Here is a 20,424-nt window from a genome sequence, read left to right on the forward strand (position 1 = left end):
TGTATTAGATGCTGTGTGTATTAGATACATGTGTTTTCATGTTGTCATAAGGGATAGTGTTGCCAAACTTCCTGCCATTACATAGAATGTGTTATTCTCCCATCTCCAGAAGCATTGTCTTATCTGTCCTTCTGGCTCTAATGAATCATCTCCTCCAGGCTCATCCAGTTTACACTAAAAGCTATCTTTAGGCTCTGGCAGGTCATGCTTACTGTTCAGTTTAAAAGCCAATGCTAAATGTTTTAAATTTTTTTTTTTTTGCCCATTTCCAGGTACCAAATTTTATCCTAGTTTATCTATTACTGTGTAACAAAAATGCCTAAAGCTAAAAACAACAAACAACAATTTGGGATGTGAAGAATTCAGGAAGGGCTTCGCTAGGTGAATCTCTTGTTCCACATGTCAACTGAAAGCATTCACTGGTACTTTTTAGGTTGGCCTGGAGGTTCTGGGATGGAAGAAAGGCTTGGCTTGCTGGGCAGTTTTTTGAATAAAAGCATCTCTATGAGTTAGCTTGAGCTTCCTCACAACATGAGGAATGACAAATAATCAAACTTTTTCATGGTGCCTGGCCTCCAGTAGGATTCCAAGAGACCAGAGTGGAAACTTCAATATATTTTTCTGAATTGGCTTCATAGGTCACATGCTATCACTTGTAACACATTTTCTTTATGAGAAAATCAGACAAACCCAGATTAAAGGTAAGCATAAGAAAAGCCTGTGAATAGTGGGAACTGTGTTTCATTTGGGGAAATGGGCAGATCTGTGGAGACAAAATTTTTTTATAGACATTTACTTGTGTTTAAAATTCCATGTTATCTTATGGATATATATGCACATAGATACATCACTCCCTAGAGCTAAACTTTCAGCTTCCTCTACATTTGACAGCTGACTGTCCTTTGGTTCCTTTGAACAATCTATACTGTACCCAATTTTTTTTCATATTTCTGATGCAATGAGGATCAATCAAAAAATAAAGTCACGTTATTTATTCCAGTTCCAGCTGTAGGTTCTCTTTAACATTTAAGTAACATTTTGCTTTGTTTTGTTTTGGTTTGGTGTTTTTAGATCAGGCTTAAGGGGAAAAAATATTAGCTTCCTAAGTGTACAGAATCCTCTAAGATAGATACAATTCATTTGACAAATTCCTTTTCAACCCCAACTTTAAGTGTAGCAAATTTTCTTTGTTAGAAATAACGTAACAAAATAGAGTTTCAGTATAACCTTTTTAATCAACTAGCCTTGTGCATTGTAGTTTTGGTACAAAAGAAAACAGGTTGTGTCATCATTTGAAAAGGTCACTTGTCTTATACATGGTGATTTTCTGTTTTTTGAACATTTTCTTATTTTCAAACATTGTCACATCTGACCTTTAGCTCAGAGGAAACTTTTGGCCTTTTACTGCTACTGTTTCACTAAATACCTTTAAAAATATATGGAAGTATGTTGCAAAAACTGGCATATTTAGTGAAGTGTAGCCATAGACATGCAGTGTAAAAAATATAGGAGAAAGAAAATACGGTGATTATGTGTTATCTTACTTTCTAAATATTTCCTGGATGGCAGAGGATATAAAAACAAAACTTACTGAATGTTTCTATCAGATCTTTATTTGTGGTCATGATGCTTTGAGTTTGTTGTTGTTGTTTGCTTTGTTTTGTTTTTGTAAGTGAATTGCAATGTTTTAAAAACCCTTGATGGGGAAGAAAGTGAGAGGAGAATCTGCACCTGAGTAGCTATTACTGTATACAAGTACTCATTCTCCCTTCACAAGTGTATAATATCTTCAAAAGTCTAGGTGGACAGATTTCACAAGTCCCAATTTTCATAAAAGAGAGAAAAGCAGTGACTAACGTTTATTAAGAGACCGATGTCAGCTAAAGATACACAAGACAAAATAGATAAAATAAGCTTTAATAGTGGATTTTTTTTGAGCCACTAAAAGAAACTTACAGATCTGATATTGAGAAGCGGGACTTTTGAATAAACAAACGATTTAAAGAAATAAAAGCTAGATGTGAGAAAGTAAATATATGGGTTGTAAAAGTTTTGGTCTGAAAATGTTACTTCTAAATTTAAAAGAAAACAAGAGCAGGAATTGTATTTTCATTTATATGTATCATCTTCAAATCATATCTTTACATATCTGTATAACAATTGCCCCCAAACTTAGTATCTTAAACAAATATCCATTATCTGACGTGTTCAGTGAGTCAGAAATTTAAGAATGGCTTAGCTGAGTGGTTCTAGTTCAGGATCTCTCATGGAGTTATAATCAAAGTCTTGGTCAGGGTTGCAGTTATCTGAAGTGGGAGGGTCCATGCTCAAGCTCATTTATACAGTTGCTGGCAGAGGTCTTGGTTGCTCACCATACGGGCTTCCCCACAGTGTAAAATGGCACCTGGCTTCTTTCCAAAGGAGGAAGGGACATTATGCAAAAGAGAAACTACAGCATTTTTTATAGCCTACTTCATAAATGACATACCATTATTATGCCATTTTATATTGGTGACAGACGCAGACCAATGATGATACAGTGTGGGAGAAGACTATAGAAGCTATGAATAGGAGAGGGGAGTGAGTCACTGGGAGACCTCTTGAGGTTAGCCACCACAATCCCAAATAAGATATTTACCATAGGGGGCGCCTCGGTGGCTCAGTCATTAAGCATCTGCCTTTAGCTCAGGTCACGATCTTAGGGTCCTGGGGTGGAGCCCCACATTGGGCTCCTGCTCCGGGGGGAGGGGGGACCTGCTTCTCCCTCTCCCACTCCCCCTGCTTGTGTTCTCTCTCTCTGTCAAATAAATAAATAAAATCTTAAAAAAAAGACATTTACCACAATACATCTTGAAACAGACTGAACTGTCTTTCTAAAAATCTCTATTTTATTCAATTTGTTTTTCAATAAATATAAATAATTTAAAGATATATTATAATAGATGTAAAGCAAGTGTCTAAATATAGGTACATATATATATATATAGCATATATATATGTGTGTGTATGTTGTATGCTCTTCAGTCTATTTTCTTTATGTAGCTTCTTTCTTTAGTTCACAAAAAGAAAAAAAGAAGTTCTTGTTGTATAAATCTTTACAACTCAGTAGGAAGTCATAAACTATTACTTGGTCAACAATTGCACTTCATGAAAATCATTCCTTAAAATTAGGCAACTCTTTAAGAATGATATTATACGTTTATATTATTTTCTGGGTGAAGTGACAAATAGTGGCTTGAATTTTCCTCTGGCATGCATAAAAATATTCTAATGCAACATTAATGCAAATAACATGTATTTTAATATGCAATTACATTTTTAAGTGATAGTCTTCTCATATTAAACCAAACACTAATTGACAGGACATTCATCATGGAAAATCAGACACATGTATTTTTAGGCTCTATTCAACAATTAACTAATAGTATACCTCTTAATTTAAAAATATCATGGAGATAAATACAGTGTTTTCTCTGAGGGATGATTCTGTACAATTTTGTTGAATTGTAGGGTATGACAAATTAATTTTAAGCTAGCATCTGTTTGAGCTGATTAGTTTATACATTATATCACTGTATTTTACATATTTTAATTAACCATAAAATGCCAATAGCTCACAGATTTCCTTAATTTTGAAATAGTTTACAGGTGGCATTTAGAAAGTATCTTAAAGAGTGTTTTTTTTTTTCATGAGATCAGTTCTTAGGCACTTTTTTGGGGGGTCTCAAATTATCATATAGCAATAATTTAAATTCCAGGGGGAAATTATGACTTAAATCTTAACAATGTTAGGTATTATTTAGCTTTTATCACACATATTAGCATTCCCTTACTCAAATTTGATAAGACTGGTTTAAGTTTTAACTGGGATTAGGTGTTCTCCGTCATTACTGAGACATAATTGTTGAAATAGACTCTTGCTTGAGTTTCCATGAGCTACTTTTTCCTTCTCTCATACTGAGGACCATTTTATGCAGATAAAGGTAATGTTCATACTACTGACTCATAGTCTTCCTTTGTGAAAATATATCTTTGTAGGAAGTCTACTTTTGTATATAAATGCATCATGAGTTAGAATTCTACTTATTTATTTGCATACTTACCTGTTTAAGGAATAAAAATTAATTGCAGAACTGCATTAAATAAAACTAATTTTTAGAATTAATTTCATTTTCTCCAAAATACTTCTTTAAGAGAATTAAGATACCTCCAATAACCAAATTATTCATTTTGAATGTACAGAATGGCATACACACAAAAAGTTTAATCAGATTAAGTATATAACTTTTAGTACACATATATAAATGCCTGTCTAAATAATCCATATTAAAATTTATTTGAGTAAGGACATTTATTCTTTCAAGGACTATTAAATTGTCAGCCACTTAGAAAATGATCTTACATCAAAACATTTCTCAGGTGAATATTATTTTTTTAATGCATATGGAAATGAGAATAGAGAAATTGAGTGACTTACTCAAGGCCACGCTGAAAAGAAGTTGTAGAGACAGAAATAGATGTTTTAACTTGTAGCAGCGTTTTCAAAACATGCGGAATATCTCTTTTTTTTTTTAAGATTTTATTTATTTGAGAGAGAGAGAATGAGAGATAGAGAGCACGAGAGGGAAGAGGGTCAGAGGGAGAAGCAGACTCCCTGCTGAGCAGGGAGCCCGACATGGGACTTGATCCCGTGACTCCAGGATCATGACCTGAGCCGAAGGCAGTCGCTTAACCAGCTGAGCCACCCAGGCGCCCGCGGAATATCTCTTGTAGAAATGTCTCCAATTGGGGGAAAAGAATGCATTGTCCAATTTAAAATTACTTCTACACCTCCTCATCAAGGCACTTTCATGGACATCAAACAGACATTTTTTATTCTTATATGACCTTCCATTCCAGCAGGCTGCCTCCTTCCTACCTGAGACTCGTCTCAGCATCCATACCGCAACCGGAGGTTTACTTTGCTATAAAGGCTTTCCCTCATTGTTTTCAGCTCTCCGTTTACAAGTTGTTTTTTCTGAGCAAAGGCCCCTTTCATTTTCTCCTGTAATTCCAGAAGGAAACTGGCTTTTTGTCACCTTCTAATTTTCTGTCCACTCTTATTATCCATGCTTTCTGATCCTCAAAGTTTAGAATAAGAAAAGAAAGAAATTGTCTTATGTTCTCTGGAATGTAGCAGGATTTGAAAGAGGATATGTTTTGGGTCCTTTCATGGTTTCTCTGGAGGCGGCCTGTGCTGGTGGTGCCCAGTGGTTACTCCTGGAAAAAGAATCTGTCTCTTGGCTGAGCTTCATCCACATCCAGGGATCTTCCACCTTCTACTTTCCCCAACCCCCTTACCTTTCTAGGAGGCCTTTTGCACAGAATACAAGACAACACTGTGCTGCTTTGTTTTGTTTTGTTTTTCCTGTGTAGCCTGTGTCCAATTCACAGAAATGCTCCAGCATCTTTGCTTCAATCAACTCTGGGAATGGAGTAATTCCCAGGCCTTTTGTCTGATACCACAGTTGCTTCAGCCAACCTTTTGTTTTTGAGATTCCCCAGACACTGTTCCACCTCTCTCCACACCTAGTGCTCTAAGTAATTGTGTTAAAACCCTTTTCTCAAGAATTCTAAATAGGAGGCAGCCTATTTCCCTTTCCCCCTTAAAGCTTGAACTCATAGTTCTCACTAAAGAAATATTCATTAGGGGAGCCTGGGTGGCTCAGTTGGTGAAGCTACTGATTTGGTTTCAGCTCAGGTCATGATCTCAGGGTCCTGAAGTTGGGCTCCGGGTGGAAGAGTCATCTGCTTGAGGATTCTTTCTCCCTCTCTCTCTGCCCCTCCCCCTACTCTCTCTCTCTCTCTCAAATAAATAAATATTTTTTAAAAAGAATTACTGTTTAAAAATATCTCAACCTCCATTCTCCTTATCTTTTCATACCCTTCGGGAGTGAGGCATTTCTATGGTTATTTAACATCTAGTTTACCTTCTCTTAAAGTTTTTTGTATCTTACCATATAACTTACTTTGGAATGTGGCTTGTCTGACATCTTTATTTTTAGCATTTGATTATAGTAAATGAAAAAACTGTGAATAAGGGAATATCTAAATTTATTTCCTAATTCTTCCTTATGTGAATGTTCTCCCACCCTTTCTCCTTATGAGGCAATAAACAGAAGGATTTTCCGTTCGTGCTAATGATTTTCAAAATTTGTTCATCTCCTTTAAGACAAAAGCAGCAGTAGCAAATTCAAAGGAGCTCAAGGAGCAATGTTTGAAGTGGGGTTGTGGATATGGAGTTGGGAACACCTATCAGAAACTCAGGAATCCTTGAGCTGACATGGAAGGGTACAGAATTTATATTCATAGACTTGCCCCGCTTTTACTTTTTCATCATTAATATTAACTAGTCTATGATACAAAAATATTTCAAGAAAATTTAGAAAACTACTTACACTTTAATGAACAATTTTAAAGTTAATGTAAACATTAATGAAGCCTAACAGTTGTAACTAAGTTTTTCAACAGTTAGTCTCCAGTATTATTATTAACATCATCATCATTGTCCCGGTTCAAGCTAGACGTATAAATATTAGAACATACTAGATGCAACAACATGAGTTAATATATCAGGAACAGATATCTGTTTATTTAGTTTTGTCCCTAATAGCCATATTAAGATACTTTAGTTCATTCATGGTTCCATTTATTCAGTTATTTTTTTAAAAGAAAACAGATTAAACTACTGTAATTTGGGGTCTGTTATCTAAATAGTATGACTATATTTAAATGAAAATACTGAAAAGAAGGTTCCCATTACTGATCCCATGTCAGGCACTCATCTAAGTGCTTTGATCGCATCACCCCATCTAATTCCACAAATCTACGAGATAGTTACTAGTACTATTTCCATTTTACATGAGGAAACTGAGCTTAGCGAATTGTTGAAGTCTACACATATCATTGAGTGAGGAAGTAGGATCTCGTACTTGTTTTATATGAAGGCACAGCTCATGCTCTTAATGACTACAATACTCTGAATATAATGATTGCCTATAACATTTGGAGTTAGTTCAGAGACACTTCATATTAATGTCAGTGTGTTATAAGGATGTTTTTAAAAACTGAATTTATTCTAAATCATCTTAGGAAATTATGCAGATAATTTTTACTTCTTAGCACAAAGTAGAATTTATGTAATCAGCCATTTATATATCTATATGCATAGGAGTAGGAAAACAGGCCCTGACCCCATATTTCTTTCATTCCTTTTTTTAAATTCAAGATAGAAAAAGTTGAGCTGTTGTTTTGTAAAGGTGTAATAAGTAGACATATTAATCAAATGCCCAAATTACCCTGTAATTATATATACATTGGTTCCATTAACATTAATGAGAAATAAAAGTCTGGGAAAAGTTAGGTTCTATTTCAATCGCTCGAGCTGCAAGAGTTTATGGAGTTCTAATAATACCTGTAACATTTACATCAGATCTGAATCATGTTTCGTTCTGGTGTATAAAGCCGGGAAGCTAATGTGACACTTTAGGGGAAAAATCCACATAATGAGTGATCAAAGAGCCTAAAGGGCTCCTATTATATGTCTTAGGTTTCATTTTACCTCTCATTTATGTGTAGCAATGACGTGTGAAAACTGTGATTTGGTTGTCTTAAGTGTCAGTAAACTGCATCACGCCACACTTCTTTACTACTGAATGGGAATGAGTGAGATTCACTTTACAATTAATTCCTGCATTTAAGTGAAAAAGGTAATATCCAAATGGTGTTACACTTTCTGTTCAAGTGAGGTTTTCCAGTGAATGATTCATTAGTTCTTTCAAGTCTATTAGCAATAATTTCTCTTTGGTAAGTTTTTTTTTTTTTTTTTTTTTTTACATTGAAGAGCTTTCCAAGTACATTTTTGTATAAACTATACTCAATAAAGATTAAATTATCTAATGGAATATATTTTCACTGGGGTGACAGGTAGCCAGACCAATATCCAGTGATAATGTTTCTAAGATTCTAAGTTAGGGGTAATGTGAAATTCTCACCCCATAAAGGACTAAACAAATGCAGTTTTTGATATTGCCATTACTAAAAGAAGTACTTTGCCATGTCTAAATCCCTAGAATTCACAGGTTATTAAATTTGTGGTTTAATGACTCATTTCAAAAGAGGTTAATTTAATAGATTTTTGCTAAATTATTGAGTGCTTGTTCCTAAGAAAATGAGGATTTTCTTTAAGATTTTACTTATTTTTTGAGAGAGAGAGAGAGAGGGAGAGTGAGCATGTGCTGGGGGGAGGAGAGGCAGAGGAAGAGGGACAAACAGACTCCCCACTGAGCAGGGACCAGAAAACAGCCAGATCCCAGGACTCCAAGATCATGACCTAAGCCGAATGCAGACACTTAACAGACTGAGCCACTGAGGTGCCCCGAAAATGAGAATTTCAATCTGGTCAGTGTTAGGGATGGCATGTTTATTCTTCCTTACCTCTTGCCCCCCAGTCATTTGTTGAAACCTTAAGCCTCAATATGATTGTGTTTGGAGATGAAGCATAGGGGAGGGGATTAGGTTTAAATGATATCATGAGGGTGGAGCCCCCATGATGGGACGAATGTCCTTCTAAGAAGAGAAAGAGACTAGAGATCACTCTGTAGGTCCAGTGTGGACATGGCTATCTATAAGCCAGGAGGTGAGCTCTCTTAGGATGTTGGACCTGCTGGTACCTTGATCTTGGACTTCCCGGCCTCTCCTATTTTAGATACAAATGTCTGTTTTTTAAGCCACCCAGCGTATGGTATTTTTGTTATAGCTCTTCAAACTGACTAAAATAATCAACTTACTTTTACTTCTGGAATTAGATTGCTATTCTTCCATTCTGCTATGTTGGCAAAAGTATTTAATTAGACCTTGGGAATTTAGAGTAATTGTCAATCTCTGTGATAATTTCTTTAAAAGAAACTCAAAGAAGTCAGTACAGGAGTAATTACAGGAGTAATACAGAGTGGTACCATCTCTTTTTGCAAGAAGACTTCTCTGTTTATTCATTCACACAAACAACATTTTGAGATCATATTTGAACCAAGTGCTGGTTGCTCTTAATGATGGAGATGCTTCTAAAAGTTTAAAAAGCTTATCACTGAGCAGTATTATTAATAATTCCATTTCTATTTTTGCTTCATTCTCTTCTCTTTTTCACAGTGTAGCTATAATTAAATATTGTATGTTATCTTGTACATTGCTAACATGGGCGTATAGCTCAGGACACAGATTTGCAACAGGCTGAAAGAGGGCTCTTTCGTATTCATCTAGTTTAGAGGTATAATCAGAAATGTTTGTAAGGCTTTAAAGTGATAAATAAATTCAAATGATGTTTGGAATTACTGCCTTTTTCATCTCACTGTTCCATACTTTCTCATGTTAGGTCAAAATGACTTTATTTAAAGAATATTTTCCTTGTCAAAGAAGTGGCTTTTTTTTGTCAAGTGTCAAAGAAGTAAGTTCTTTGTAAGAGGAATCAAAACTCTTTTTCCTAGACTTTTCCCCCAAAGATCTTGCAGATTTCTTATAATCCTAAATTGTATAAAATGTTTTTAAATTTTATTGTTTAAAACACATGGGACTCCATCTTTAAAAAGTCTGAAGACCTCACTGCAAAAAAATAAATAAATATATTTGAACAGTCTTCACTAATAACAATTCATCATATTTTGATGAACTTACTGGACAAAAAGCCATTCTAATCCAGTCTAGTGAATAAGTAGGGTTATCAGTCTGCAAAGAACCATTTTTGGTAAAATCGTGAAATGGTAATAAAATGTTTTTTTTCTCAACTGCTCCATGGGCAAATTTTTTGTTAGTTTAGAATAAGAAATATTACATTTTAAAATATTAATTTTTCACAAAGATCGTCAGAAATAAATAGGTGCCCTCATCTTCATCAAAACCTCTGTTACAGAGGCTTCTGGGTGGCTCAGTCGGTTAAGCGTCTGCCTTTGTCTCAGGTCATGATCCCAGGGTCTGGGATTGAGTACCACATCAGGCTTCTTGCTCAGCTGGGAGCCTGCTTCTCCCTTGCCTGTCTGCCCCTCCCCTTGCTTGCGCGCTCTCTCTCTCCCTGACAAATAATAAAAATAAAAAATCTTAAAAAAACAAAACAAAACAAAAAAACAGTAAACTTACCATTCCTTTAGTCAGAGCTTGGGAATAAATCATAATAAAGGATACACTGCTCCACTTTTCTCAGGAAGACAAAGAAAACCTTGATTTTTTTCAACTTCCAAAACACAGGTTGATGTAATGAGTCTATGTCTTTGAATCGATCACCCCCTAAGTTCAAACTGTGCAGTTTTTCTCTAAATATTAATCTCTGTTGTATTTGGTGCTAATTATGCTATGCCAATATATGCAAATAATTTGGGGGGATTATAAAATACACTAAAATGTGTTCTCCTGGCTAGTTAAAATAAGTTCTCTAGACTTCCTATTTGGTGGCATTTTGTTTTCTCTCACAATTATTGAAGAACCTCCTTCATAACATTTTGCTACCTTCTCTTCCAGGCCCCACATTCACCTAAATATTGTATTTTTTCTTCCTATAGACATGATAAATACCCTTTCCTTTGTAGATAACTTGTGTGCACCCTCTTTTCCACCCTCTCATATTTTGTAGATTTAATATTCTCTGTCTGGACTAATAACAAATTTGTAGTAACAAAAGTGCACAGCATGTACTGCTTTGTAGTTTTGCTGAAATCTGGTATGAATCATGCACACTGTGAACTGGTGTGGTGACATGAGTCTTTGTTCTAGTGACAGTGTCTAATGGAGTCCCCAGTAACTGACTTCGACTTCCATGCACGGTTTCTGGTTATTCCATAAACTAATCTTCCTGAATTTATTTTTTTAAAGAAGAAGGAGAACTTTGATTCTTTCTTAATATGGCCATAAAATGAGAACTAAAAGTTACTACTGTAAGGGCGCCTGGGTGGCTCAGTTGGTTGGGCAACTGCCTTTGGCTCAGGTCATGATCTTGGAGTCCCAGGGTCGAGTCCCATGTCAGGCTCCCTGCTCAGCAGGGAGTCTGCTTCTCCCTCTGACCCTCTTCCCTCTCAAATAAATAAATAAAATCTTTAAAACAATAATAAAAAAATAAAAGTTACTACTAAACTGTAGGTATTTTTGAAATCATTTACAATGACTCCCATAAACCACTAAATTTGTTTCCTATTGTAGTTCTCTAGAATGTACTATTTAGCTTAGGAGCTCAGTCCTTACAAGAACAGGATATTTGAGTTTTTTAGGGTTCACTTCTTTACCTTAAGATGAAAATGCTCTCCTTATTGAAATACTGCCAATTCCAATTTTTCTCTGATTTTCCTCCTCATGGTAGGGTTCTCCTTGGAACTTTCAGATCTGGAACTCAGTTTGAAAGCCCCTTCCCAGGTGCATCCTTGAAAATAAAACTGATCACAACTATAAACTCCCAACAGTTGATTTACTCGCACTGAGCTTCACCCAGGGTCCATTAATTAGTCAATATTTACTGAAACTTGGGTCCTTTAGTAGAATTCAAAAAGGAGGAAAGAAGAAACGGCAAGTGAGTAACAGCATTAATGCCAACGAAACTGGGCCCAGTATGTTAGGCCCTCATCCAATTAAGATAAAAATACCAAACAGAAATAAGGATAGAGAAAAAAAGGATTGAGGGAGAGGATGAAAACAAAACAAAACACAACAGAGGTTCTTGAGTGCCGTGTTGAACATTTTAGACAGTGTGGTGGAAAATATAGAAATTTTGAAAGCATGGAATATGATGGAAGCTGAATTTTTAATGTAGTATGCATTTATGTATGCTAATGAAGGAGAAGCACTACACTTCAACCAGTCAACCAAACGTCATTAAATGTCATTTATCTTGATTGGCTTTTGGATTGCCATGGGACTCTCTAACTCAGTGCGTTTTAGATACTTACCTATTCCACCTGTGCCCTGCTGAACCTGCCCTGAAATGAGGAAATAAGTCCAGTGGGACATTGTGTGGTATGCTGGGGGGCTTCGCTCATTATGAATGATCCTTTAATCTGTGATGCAACCCTACTCCTCTTCTGCTATGGAAGCTTACTGACATTGCTGATTTAATTTTCTTTTTCTTTTTTTTTTTTTAATTTGATTTTGCTACTCAGTGATTCCATCACTGATGTGATTTACATTTTTGGTGAGTAGACTCTTGGGAACTCTTCATACTTCAGCATTGAAGGAAGGAATGTTTGAACCTTTTTAGTAGTGACTATTATACATAGCTGACAAACCAAGCAGAAAATGTGCTTTATGACTACACATCTCAGTTGCTATCATGGACATATTATTTAAGGAACTAGAGAGGCATTCCAGCTTGTATGGTGTCAGCACTCACTTGTGGGGTAGTCCTTGGTGGGAGAGGGAAAAAGCCTATTGTCTGCAGCTAACCATGTGACATCATGGAGCTTGAGCAGGGAACATGATAGGGAAGAAATCAGAAGCCCAATTTTTACTGGTTTTCATTATCTTGATCCTAATATTTTTTTAAAATAGTGTTTTTTTTTTTTTAATTGCAAAAAATTCTAGCATCTTCCCTTTAAATGGCATTGAGGACTTTTTAAAGGCCTCTGCACATGAGGTGATTTTATATAAATCATTGCTTAAGGAGTTTTTTGCAGAATTGCTGCTCAAGTTTTGACTCTACAATTACAAGATGCACCTTATGTACACGTCTAGATTTTTTTAGAATTTTGCATTGGATTCTTCTGCTTCTAACTGATTTCCTAGTTTGACCATAGTATAACATAATTTTCTTCAATTTCAAATACATTTTGGGAATTCTTAGAGACCATGCCATGCTTGTTAAAATTGCAGATGAGTTCATGATATCCTGAAATTTTCTCATTAATTTGTTTAACTTAATTGACTGTGCTCATGCTGCCAATGAACAGTATATAACCATGGCCATAACCATAGTTAAAAATATAATTTAAATTCTGTAACGTCTTAAAAAGGAGAATTAATAAATGATAATAAAAATCTCAGAAGTCAAACATTTTGAGATTCTTTTTTCTTACTGGAGAACTACATAAAGTTAAAAAAAGTACACATATATGTATTTCTAAAGTATTTAATGGAACCCCAATTTGCTAGGAAGTTCAATAATTTTATAGGCCACTTTTAATGGTTTAATAAAAGACCACAAGGGAAATGAAAGTTTATTTCTAGTCCTGAGGAGGTACACAACACGCTTGGGGCGGGCACACAGGAAGGCAGGGTTCAGGTAGCAAAGAGCAGGAGGACCTGGAGCACATGGCTTTGTTAGGCCTTTGTGATTCCTGAGCTAAAGCTAGATTGGTCAATTTAAACCAAAAAAGAGGTGTAAAGTTAGCTGGTGAATTCGGGATTTTTCTATTTTTTTGAGTGAGGCTTGGATGGCTATGTCTTTCCCCCTTAGGACTGACTTTGCAGTATCCCATAGGTTTTGGACCAATGTGTTTTCATTCTCATTGGTTTCCATGAATTGTTCAAGTTCTTCTTTGATTTCCTGGTTGACCCAAACATTCTTGAGCAGAGTGGTCTTTAGCTTCCAAGTGTTTGAATTTCTGCCAAATTTTTTCTTGTGATTGAGTTCCAGTTTTAAAGCATTATGGTCTGAGAAGCTGCAGGGAATAATCTCAATCTTTTGGTATCAGGTGAGACCTGATTTGGGAGCCACTATGTGGTCTATTCTGGGGAAGTTCCATGTGTGCTACAGAAGAATGCGTATTCTGTTGTTTTAGGGTGGAATGTTCTGTATATATCTATGAGGTCCATCTGGTCCAGTGTGTCATGCAAAGCTCTTGTTTCTTTGTTGATTTTCTGCTTAGATGATCTGTCTCTTGCTGAGAGTGGAGTATTGAGGTCTCCTAAATTAACCTATTATTGTCAGTATGACTCTTTATTTTGGTTAACAGTTGGCTTATGTAGTTGGCTGCTCCCATGTTGGGGGCGTAGATATTTACAGTTGTTAGATCCTCTTGTTGGATAGACCCTTTAAGAATGATATAGTGTCCTTCTATGTCTCTAAGTACAGTCTTTAACTTAAGATCTAATTTGTCTGATATAAGAATTGCTACCCCAGCTTTCTTTTGAGGTCCGTTGGCATGGAAGATGGATCTCCATCCCTTCACTTTCAGTCTGGATGTATGTTTAGGTTCAAAATGAGTCTCTTGTAGACGGCATATAAATGGGTCCTGTCTTTTTATCCAATCTGCAACCCTGTGCCATTTTATGGGATCATTTAGGCCGTTCACGTTGAGAGTGATTATTGACATATATAAATTTATTGTCATGATGTTGCCTGTGAAGTCCTTGTTTCTATAGATTGTCTTTGTAAATTTCTGTTCTATGTCACTCTTGGGGTCTTTCAACTTTTATAGAACCTCCCTTAATATTGCTTGCAGGGCTGGCTTAGTGGTCACATATTCTTTCAGTTTCTGTCAGTCTTGGAAGCTCTGCATCTCTCCATCCATTCTAAATGACAGCCTTGCCAGATAAAGTATTCTTGGCTGCATGTTTTTCTCATTTAGTACCCTGAATATGTCTTGCCAGCCCTTTCAAGGAAATAGAAACAATTATTGGAAATTATTATCAACAACTATATGCCAATAAATTAAGCAACCTGGAAGAAATGGATGTCTTCCTGGAAACCTATAAACTTCCAAGACTGAAACAGGAAGAAATTGACAACCTGAATAGGCCAATAACCAGTAATGAGATTGAAGCAGTGATCAAAAACCTCCCCTAAAACAAGAGTCCAGGGCCTGATGAATTCCCTGGGAAATTCTACCCAACATTCAAAGAAGAAATAATACCTATTCTCCTGAAGCTGTTTCAAAAAATAGAAACAGAAGGAAAGCTTCCAGACTCATTCTATGAGGCCAGCATTACCTTAATCCCCAAACCAGGCCAAGACCCCATCAAAAAGGAGAATTTCAGACAGATATCCTTGATGAATACGGATTCCAAAATTCTCAACAAAATCTTAGCTAATAGGATCCAACAATACCCTAAAAGGATCATCCACCACAGCCAAGTGAGATTTATCCCAGGGATGCAAGGGTGGTTCAACATTTGCAAATCAATCAGTGTGATAGAACACATTAATAAGAGGAGAGAGAAGAACCATATGGTCCTCTCAACTGATGCAGAAAAAGCATTTGACAAAATACAGCATTAAAACTCTTTCCTGATTAAAACTCTTCAGAGTGTAGGGATAGAGGGAACATTTCTCAGTTCCTCAATTTCATAAAATCCATCTATGATCAACCCTCAGTGAATATCATCCTCAATGGGGAAAAACTGAGAGCCTTTCCTTTAAGATCAATAACATGACAAGGATGCCTACTCTCGCCACTATTGTTCAACATAATACTAGAAGTCCTAGCAACAGCAATCAGACAACAAAAGAAGTAAAAGGTATTCAAATTGGCAAAGAAGTCAAACTCTCTTTCCTTGCACATGACATGATACTTTATGTGGAAAATCCAAAAGACTCCACCCCCAAATTCCTGGAACTCATACAGCAATTCACTAATGTGGCAGGATACAAAATCAATACAAAGAAATCAGTTGCTTTCTTATACACTAACAATGCAACTGTAGAAAGAGAAATTAGAGAATCGATTCCATTTACAATAGCACCAAAAACCATAAGATACCTCGGAATAAACCTAAACAGAAAGGTGAAGTATCTATACTCTAGGAACTACAGAACACTCATGAAGAAATTGAAGAAGACACAAAAAGATGGAAAAACTTTCCATGCTCATGGATTGGAAGAATAAACATTGTTAAAATGTCTATGCTGCCCAGAGCAATCTGTAACTTCAACGCCATCCTGATCAAAATTCCAATGACATTTTTCAAAATGCTGGGACAAACAATCCTAAATTGTGTATGGAGTCAGAAAAGACCCCGAATCGCTGAGGAAATGTTGAAAAAGAAAAACAAAGCTGGGGGCATCACGTTGCCTGATTTCAAGCTGTATTAAAAAGCCGTGATCACCAAGACAGCATGGTACTGGCACAAAAACAGACATATAGACCAATGGAACAGAATAGAGAACCCAGATATGGACCCTCAACTCTATGGTCAAATAATCTTGGACAAAGCAGGAAAAAATATGCAATGGAAAAGAAGAGAGTCTCTTCAATAAATGGTTCTGGGAAAATTGCACAGCTATATACGGAAGAATGAAACTTGACCATTCTCTAACACCATACACAAAGATAAACTCAAAATGGATGAAAGACCTCAATGTGAGATAGGAATCCATCAAAATCCCAGAGGAGAACATAGGCAGTAACCTCTTTGACATCAGCCACAGCAACTTCTTTCAAGATACATCTCCAAAGCTAGTGAAACAAAAGCAAAAATGAACTTTGGGACTTCATCAAGATGAAAATCTTCTGCACAGCAAAAGAAACAGTCAACAAAACAAAGAGGCAACTGACAGAATGGGAGAAGATATTTGCAAATGACACTACAGACAAAAGGCTGATAATCCAAGATCTATAAAGAACTTCTCAAACTAAACACCCAAAAAACAATCAAGTCAAAAAATGGGCAGAAGACATGAATAGACACTTTTCAAAAGAAGACATAAATGGCTAACAGACACATGAAAATATGTTCATCATCATTAGCCATCAGGGAAATTCAAATCAAAACCACACGAAGATACCACCTTATACCAGTTAGAATGGCAAATATGGAGAAGGCAAGAAACAACAAATGTTGGAGAGGTTGTGGAGAAAGGGGAACCCTCTTACACTGTTGGTGGGAATGCAAGTTGGTACAGTCACTTTGGAAAACAGTGTGGAGTTGCCTCAAAAAATTAAAAATAGAGCCACCCTATGACCCAACAGTTGCACTACTGGGTATTTACCCCAAAGACGCAGATGTAGTGAAAAGAAGGGCCACATGCACCCCAATGTTCATAGCAGCAATGTCCATAATAGCCAAACTGTGGAAAGAGCCAAGATGCCCTTCAACAGACAAATGGATAAAGAAGATGTGGTCCATATATACAATGGAATATTACTCAGCCATCAGAAAGGATGAATACCCAACTTTTACATCAACATGGATGGGACTGGAGGAGATTATGCTAAGTGAAATAAGTCAAGCAGAGAAAGTAAATTATCATATGGTTTCACTTATTTGTGGAACATAAGGAATAGCAAGGAGCACATTAGGAGAAGGAAGGGAAAAATGAAGGGGGGGAATTGGAGGGGAAGAAGAACCATGAGAGACTATGGATTCTGAGGAAAAAAACTGAGGATTTTAGAGGGGAGGGGGGTGGGGGGATCAGTTAGCATAGTGATGGGTATTAAGGAGGGCACTGGGTGTTATATGAAAACAATGAATCATGGAACACTATATCAAAAACTAATGATGTATGGTGACATAACATAATAAAATAAAATTAAAAAACATAAACCAAAAAAGAGTGGGGTTCTGGTAGGTTTCACAGGAGTCTTACGTAAGGGACACACAAGGGAAAAGCCCAAGAGGCATGAGAGACTGTTGCTCACAAGAAGTGTTGGGGAAGTCATAGCAGGAGCTTACATTTTCTGTGAGTCTGTGGGTTTCTCTCTAGGGCATGCAATTATGGGATGGCTTGGGTCATTTCAAGTCCAGCTTAGCCACATAATTGGATGCTAAGGCAGCAAAATCGTGGAGGGGTTTAGCGAAACTCTGGACTCACACACTCACCCAGGTCATTACAAGTAAAAGTGAGGAAACTTGAGTAAGGATGGCAAAATATATAAATGTCAATATATTGGTTGTGATATTATACTATCATTTTGCAGATTTCACTGGTGGAAAACAGGGTACACTATACATAGGATCTCTTTGTATATTTCTTGCAGCTTTGTGTGAATCTATAATTGTCTCAATAAAAATTTTAATTAAAATGTTAAAAAGATACATATTCATTATAAAATATTTAGAAAAAACTAATAAACCCAAAGAGGAAAGTTCCCCCTGTATAGACATCTGTGGTCAGTATTTTCCTCATCATCTTCAAGGCACTTTCCAGAGCGTAAAATAGTGTGATTCAGTTTTCATTAGCAGTGCAGTCTGTCCCAAATAAGGTTATTGTGCTAGAGTCTGATCAAACTGTATTAACTGAGAAGGAGGTATTGTGGACTATTAAAAAAATATTATGCCGTTATTGTAACTTCTTTATGACTGTGGGAAATACTTCCCTATCCCATATAACGTTGTGGCAGAAACTGTTAACACTTTGAAGTTGGAATGGACCTCATGTATCACCTAGTCCAACCTCTCTATTTCTCATATGGGGAGACAGGTTTAAAGAAGTTCAGTGACTTACCAAGGGTACACAGCTGCTGAGTGGCAGAGGTGGGATCACCCTCATGGTGTTCATACTTTAACAATACACAACCCATTGCGGCACCTAATAGCATTTAAAAGCATTGTCTATACTTAATGACTGAGCAGTTCTTATATTTGAAAATTGCAGTTTCAGATGATGGAACACACATTTGAACTGGAGCCCTGGGTTAAACTTCCTGTTGGAACAAATTGAATGCTTCTAGAAATGTGTGTTCTGTTGAGATCTTCAAAGTTAGCAGGAGTACAACAAATGCTAAAGCTTGACATTAATTTCTCAGAATGAAATAGCAGGTTATTCTTCCTTAATATTGTACTCATCTGAAGTGATGGAAGTTTAGATGAACACTTGTTACTTAATTCATAATTCTTCTAAGGAATTTGTCACCGCTCATTTATTTTTCTTTTACGCAGTCCCTCATTTGAGCACTCACCTTCATGGTTTTGTTCATTTGACATCTTAGAATATTTCTCAGAATTCATTAAGTGTTTGTGAAGTTTTATAATGACTTAAAAACTGTGTCAGTGTGTAATTAACATTAGTCAAATATATCTTAGTCTGAAAAACTTCAATGTAAGAAGTCGTATAACGTAAGGACTAAGAAAAAGGGGACGTTTTCCACATCACAGAATGTACGTTCCTGCATTAACATATGTGCTCACATTGCAATAAAATTTCTTATCCAAAAGTATTAACAGGCTTCATGGAAAAATAAATTTTGACTATTTTAAAATTATTAAAATACCAAACATTTAGAAAAAATCAGTAAAGAACATAGAAGATAGGAAACCATTTATTTTGTTTCTTTTGTCACTGTATACAAAATCCAGGGTTTGAATCAGTAGAGAAACCTAGCGTAATGTGAGATTCTGAATGCTGAGCCCCAAATCTGTCTACTTCTCTCCATCCCCACTGCCAGTTTGAACTCTCACCCTTCCTAATGCAGTAACTCTTCAGGCACCTTCTTTTTTCTGAGATTATCCCGCCTGCCACCTCTTTTAATCCACTGTGCTCTAGCATCTAGACTCGTTATTGTCCCTTTCACTTAAAAAAAAAAAAAAAGAGAGAGAGAGAGAGAAAAGGAAAGCAGGGATAGAGGAACTGGGGGGCGTTGGATATGTTTTACCTCGCTTGTGATGGTGGCATTATGGATGCTTGCATTATGTCCAAACTCACCAAGTTATACACAGTAAATATGTGTAGTTCTCTGTAAGAAACAAACAAAAAACTATCCCTGCATTTCCACTATCCTGACACTAAAATCCGGAATCTACCATCTCACAAGATCTTGTATTAAGACGACCCTGTTTATTTTTCTGATTTCATCTAGTGCCCACTTCCTGCCTTCACTATGCTCCAGACACACAGGCTTTTGTTTGTTTGTTTCTTGTAAATGCCAAGTCCTTTCACATCCTATGAACTTTGTACTGATATTCCTCAATATGTTTTCCTCATCACTCAGATCAGAGATTATGTTTCCTCCTGAGAGAGGCCTCCCTGATCATTCTATCTAAAGTCATTTGCATAATGTCTCACTTTTCTTTAAAATATGTATCTCAGATAGAGATCATACTGTATAATTACTTGTTAATTATTAGTTATTTCTTTCCCTTTGCCCCAAGTAGTCTCCAATAAGCAAGGATCTTTTATTTTTAATTTATTTATTTATATGACAGAGAGAGACAGCAAGAGAGGGAACACAAGCAGGGGGAGTGGGAGAGGGAGAAGCAGGCTCCCCCCGAGCAAGGAGCCCGATGCGGGGCTCGATCTCAGGACCCTGGGATCATGACCTGAGCTGAAGGCAGATGCTTAACGTCTGAGCCACCCAGGCACCCCTAAGCAAGGATCTTTTATGCCATGTTTATTACTGTATTCTCATGGTCTATATCAGTGCTTAGCACATATTAGACACTCAGATTTTTCTTAATGGCTGTGTACCATCTCCCAATCCTTGATTTATTCATCTGCCCTATAGGACAAATCTATACAGGAACAATGAGTGCTCAATTTTA

The sequence above is a fragment of the Callorhinus ursinus genome, unplaced genomic scaffold (genome assembly GCF_003265705.2).
Source record: "Callorhinus ursinus isolate GAN/ISIS: 27379988/994484 unplaced genomic scaffold, GSC_fseal_2.0 scaffold3, whole genome shotgun sequence".
Classification (NCBI taxonomy): domain Eukaryota; kingdom Metazoa; phylum Chordata; class Mammalia; order Carnivora; family Otariidae; genus Callorhinus; species Callorhinus ursinus.